Source organism: Monopterus albus, unplaced genomic scaffold (assembly GCF_001952655.1).
Source record: "Monopterus albus unplaced genomic scaffold, M_albus_1.0 scaffold32.1, whole genome shotgun sequence".
Classification (NCBI taxonomy): Eukaryota; Metazoa; Chordata; class Actinopteri; order Synbranchiformes; family Synbranchidae; genus Monopterus; species Monopterus albus.
In genome coordinates, this window is record NW_018127912.1 from 468,171 (window position 1) to 474,170 (window position 6,000).

Genomic DNA, 6,000 nt, shown 5'->3' on the forward strand with positions numbered 1-6,000 from the left:
ACAGGTCCCACTCAGTTCAGTTTCACTCATCAACAGCACAAATCCAGTCTAATTCAAGAAAGAACAAGGACTTATCTCAGCCAAAACAGGTGAATGACATGAAGGGTAAAAGGCGTAACAAAAAGGTGATGAGGGAGTGAATTAGCAAGAGATTGAGGTCTGGATGTAGGGAAGGAGAGGAAGAATAAGTGTAGAAACTAAGACTATAACTAATCGGTAAAACAGTGGAAATGAGACATAAGCGCTACTGAAGCATAATTCTATTCAATCCACACTGAAAGCAAGACATAAGCTGTGTGTTCTGAGTGTTTAAAGTCATCAGAACAGCTGCCTGTTTGTCACAGGAGTCTATTCCAGGCCAATCAACAACACAAGTGTAATGGACAAAAATACTTTTCATGTAAGATCATTGGGAAGAAACTGTGTTATGTAGCTTATGGATTTAGATTTTACTGATTTTCCCTGTCTCATTACACAGGGAGAAAGTGAAAATGAAACTCAAGCAGCCTGATCAGTCATAAATTATGCCAACAGAAACAAAACAAAAGGATTTGTGTGATTTAAACAGCTGACTTGGAGATTACACTTCAGTAATCTGGATGGAAATGAATGGTGGAAATAAGGCAAGAAGGAAAATATACAGTAGTACATCTCTAAATTACACTGGGCATTGCATGGTTTTGTGAAGAGAAGTGTGCCCTAACCGGTCAGTCAAGTACCAGTTTCAGAAGCATGTGCCATCATTTACGCTCCCAACTAAAGCTTTTTTTAACAGCAGTTCTTTCAAAGACACTGCTGGCCAGTAACATCCTATTGTGTGTGTTGCCTACAAAAAGCACTCTTGAGTTTTTCTAATGATAATGGTAAAGTTGAGGGAGGAATGGTGTGTGTGTTTACAGTATGCCTCTCTCTGTACCTGCCAGCTTGACAACAGCCTGAGGCCTGTAACTGCCAAAACATGAGCCTACAGAACATTTTGAACTGCTTGATTCCCAAGAATGCAAACACAGCTTGCCTACCAAACAGCATCCAAGCAGCCAGTGGCTTTGAACTGTGGATGATGCGGAGATCTGCTGCGCTTTCAACTTCAGCGGCTCTGCCTAAAGTCTGATGCTCCTTCATACCCCCTTTAGGCAAAGAAGAATATTTATCACCACTAAACATTTGCTTCAGTCAAACCCACTCTATTATTGATGAATTATTATCTGAGTGTCTGAAGCCTTTCAGTGTTTAGTAGTGCACCTAATGTATTATACAACATCTATTTTATAATGTATATTACTTTTCCAGAGATTGATTACATTTTAAAAATACAGTGAAACTATGCTCAAATCTTTTAAATGGTTAAATACCCGTAAACTACAGCCCAACTTAAAAGTCCAACACTTTCTAAATTATGAAATGGTTATGATGCTTTATATGATGATGATAATCACTTTTATTGGCCAGTTATGTTACACACACAAGGAATTTCTCTCCAGTAAAGAACTGAGGCGCCAACTCACACACACACACACACACACACACACACACACACACACCAATGATAGCGCTGTCCCTGCAAAGTGCTGCTCTGGCCATCGGGGGCAACTTGGGGTACAGTGTCTTGCCCAAGGACACTTTGATATGTGGACTGGGAATCGAACCACCAACCTTTGGGTTAGGGGATGACCATACTACCTCCTGAGTCACAACCAGCCCCTGAGCCAACTTATAACAAGTAGTAAGAAGATTAAAAGGTGTTTTCATTTTGCCAAGCTCAAGTTCAAGGATTGCCTTTCTCAGATTTAGGAAAATTAATCATTAGGTTTGTTTGCCGTCCCTGGTAGGCTAGTGGTTAATGTGCAGCGCTCTCGAGGAAAAGCCGAAAGTGACTTTCAGTCATTGGGTTTGTTTGTTTCATCTAGGTTAGATTACTGTAATGTTTTACTTTCAGGATTGTGCAAATATTAAAAGCCTCAAGATGGTGCAAAATGCAGCTGCTAGAAGTTTAAAAAAAAAAAAAAAAAACTTGCATCACACTACACCTATTTCATCATCATTACATTGGCTTCCTGTCCATGTCAGAGCTGATTAAGGTGCTTTTATTAACATAAGATTATACAGGGTACTCCACCGCCATACCTCTCTGCTCTTCTTCTAGCTTATCACCCACTTCATCCATCATGCTTTCAATTTGCAGGATTTTTGGTTGCTCCCAGAGTTATTACAGTAAGACAAGCTGAACGCATATGGACGTATTTGACTCTACAGTATGTATGACAGCTACTACTAACCATATGTGCATGTTTTTGTGTGTATGCTTTCTCTGTCCAGCTGCCACTTTACAGCCAAACCCAGGCCTGGCGCTGTGTTTAAAGATAAGCACCACACATCCTCAACCATCGCTAAATTACACACATGTAACAGATTTCTTATGTCATGTGTGCTTGAATAAGCATTCATACTTTAGAACCTACATATATGGTCAATGCTGTAGACACAATGATTGCCAGCCCAGATTTTCCAGGTAGAGAAAATTTGTGCAACATGAATAATTATGTATCAGACAGTGCACAAATGGAGAGATTAACACATCCCAGCTTTCAGGGACCAATGAATTGTTTACATCTACTGCAACTGCAATATAAGAATTGCGAACAGATAAAGGGACAAAAAAAGAGCAAAAGTCACTTCTCTGTCAGCAGCTCAAAAGACAGAGACGTCAGGTGGAGAGAAAATGATTGGCAGAGCAGAAAAAACAACTAACCTAAAAACTGTCTATGTGAAACAGACACACCTCGACTTTGAAAATCTTTTTGAGAAAACCAGAAAATAATTTTCCAGTAATTAACTTTCAGCTGAGCTTGGCGATGGCATCAGGCAGATACTGTAGAAAGACGTTCACGTGATAAGATTAATGACCACCATGTTGACACAGTCCTGAAACTCAAAATGTTGACTGTTACGCTACAGTGGTTGAGCAACACTGTGGCACCTGACAGTAAAGAAAACAGTTAGATGCTATTGTGCTGCTATACGTGGCTGCTATGGAGATAAACATACAATATTTTGTCTGTTACAAAAAAGTGCGTTTGTGTAAGAGATAGAACTGGAACAAAACAGGTGAGTGTGAGGCAATCATTTAGAGATGCACTGAAAAGTTTTTGGCAAACCCTCCTACTGACTTGCAGGTTTATTTCCTGTGATGTGACCTACAGTCAAATCAATAACCCACCTAAATACAAACTGCTAATTCCCCTTGGGCATCAATATCATAGAGGTCCAAAGTGAAGTAAAGTCAAATCGGCTTGGCAATCATGAGAAACTAAATGTAGCTACTAGAAAGAAACTAAAGAGGCAAAGTTGGCAACCTTTTTATGGCAGACATTTTAATGTAAAAGCCCAAAGGTGAGGTGTAATTACTGTAATTACTAACATTAATGATGGCCATATCTCAGGTCCAGGGCCCTGCTACTACGCAGGCATGCTTAGCCGCACATGCAAATGAAATTCAGCCATAAATAATGTTATTAATTACCAGTGTGATCTTCCAAAACAAGACCGTCCTCCCAGTTATAGCAGAATGACAGCATCAGTCATTTCAGCAAGTGCCCCATTATGGCGCAAGTCTGTGGTCAAGTGACAAAGCCCTCTAGCAGCCAATTATGCAGAAACAAAGAAGGAAGTCGATGTCATATAGTGAAACTGTCTGTGCAGGGAAGAGGCCGGGGCGAAAGGACAGGTCAACAAAATATCCGACTTTAACACAGGAGACTTTCGTTCATCATTGATTCCTTTTAATCATGGCCATGAAAATATGTCGCTGTAAAGGTCATGGACAAAGAAAATGTCATTTAATTTGAAAGCCTTCTCCTGCTATTACAACTAAAAAAAAGTTTATTTTTGTTGTCTTCACAATTAGAAACACATTAATCTAAATATGTTGGCAGATACAAGAAATATGAATCTTGTTTTCAGCAGCTAAAGAACATACATACACAATGCCAATAAACCCTTGTATACAATAAAAGCATAGATGCACACACATACAAAACAGAGTGACATGAACCAATTACTTGCTGAAGGATCAAAAAATTCTTAGTTTCTCAGTCATCAAAAGACCAAATGCTGTACAGGTTGAACAACACCACCGCTGTTTTTGTCGTCATTAAAAAGACTCCCCATACACCTCTCCTCACACCCCTTTAGTGTATGCTGAGGGTCAGTACCATTTTAGCACTGAACAACTCATTAATTCAACCGCCTGGCACCTTGGAGAATTACTGTATGTGGATGGTCACAGATTTCAAGGCCTTATTGATCAAAGTAAAAAAAAAGGGAGAAGGTGGCTGTGGACTGGTCAGACTATGACTAAGCAAGAGTGGCACAGCTTTTACTTTTTTTTCTGAGCTGAAAATTCTGCCAGTAGATAAAATTTCTATGTGTGTCAAATTTTGTTTCACTTGCTTTTAATAAATGTGGCTGTCTTCACCATTTGCAGAATTTTCCACAAAAACACCAACAGCCACAAAAAGAAACACAGCAGATTCTGACAAATATTAATAAAAGATAAAGTGATTCTTGATGCAAGCTGATTTGCATGAGCTATTACAGAAAAGAGAAATGCGTGTGAAAACTTCAAGTGATACCACAGTTACCTTTGAGGAGTGTCCTCAGAATAATTGAGGAACATTTTTGCAGTATGTTATTTGAGCAAAACTGGATGAAGGGAGTTATACGGCTTATGCGGTTTTAAAAAGGTGTTGCTTGAGTTGCACGTTTGTTGTGCAACTACTTAAACGGTAACCATCCTGTTCCTAAACAAAGCAAAACAGGCATTGTGCAAAAGACAGACAACAAAACAGAGGTGGAGTGCTACACAGTCTGTGATGAGATTAGATGAGCAGTTGCATGAAATGACATTGATGGGATCGATCCACACGGATGAAGCTTTGATTTAGTGTGAGTCAGCAATAAAGAGACTGGAGGATGAACTGATGCATGAGAGACAAACTGAAAATGGAAAAAGACAGGAGAGAAAAGACAGAGGAATAGAGGCAGGAAAGTGAGAGAGAAGGGCTGTACTGGGAGAGCAGCAGAGTCTCTGCTTGTGTTTGTCAATGGAGCTCCAGACAGAAAAGGCATTTCTCTGCAGAGGCTTTTTCTACATCTCCATCTCTGATCATTTCATCCTCTCCTACTCCCACTGTCTTTCTATTCTTCTAAGCTCTGGGGTGCTCAAAATGCTGCTACCACAAAAATATTCACCTTTAAATACAAATCATTTCATGATTCTGCTTTATTACCACCACTTGCTGCTTCTTTACAGATTCTTAAAAGGACATTCTAAAAATAAAAAAAACATACACACAAAAGCTTAAACTATTAGTCATTTAGTCAATCATTTTCAATAGTCAATCATTTTCAGGCAAAAACACCAAACATTGCTGCTTCCACCTTCTCAAGTGTGTATATTTCCTGCTTTTTTGTCATATGCAATATAACCTGAATATTTTTGGCTTTTGAACTGTTGTTTGATGACACGTCCTGTGGGACATTGTGATTGACATTTTTCATTATTTCCTGACACTTCACAGGCAAACTTAAACAAATAATGGGAAAGACAATTATCACATCATTAATGACAAACCTAATCTAATATGTTACTTTTACAGTTTTCATTTGTTGAGTAATGAGCATATTCACAAATAAAAGGAGTGTTTCTATACGACTTCTGCCATGACATGAAACAGACATTCACAGTTTCGGTGCATTTATCTGTCTGTGTGTCTGTGTTATTCACCTGCTATGGTAAGCAATCCTCTTCGTACACATGCACGTATTCACACATTACAGCATGATCAAGTAATGACTCATATTTCACTACCATTTTAAGTCAACTCCGTGAGGAACTTTGGTTTCGTCAAATGAGACACACAGTTGCCCAACTGAAATACTCCACAAAAACACCTGAGACCCACCCCAGTGTAAGAACATTTTAAAATAAAGCCTCTCTTT

The 6,000-nt window shown here is 39.0% G+C and overlaps 1 protein-coding gene across 5 annotated transcripts in view; it reads right to left on the reverse strand.

Annotated features, from left to right (window-relative positions):
* The window catches only part of rab11fip4b (RAB11 family interacting protein 4 (class II) b), a 46,804-nt gene that overhangs the window by 14,278 nt on the left and 26,526 nt on the right, over positions 1–6,000 (reverse strand). The gene's annotated exons all lie outside the window — the stretch shown is intronic.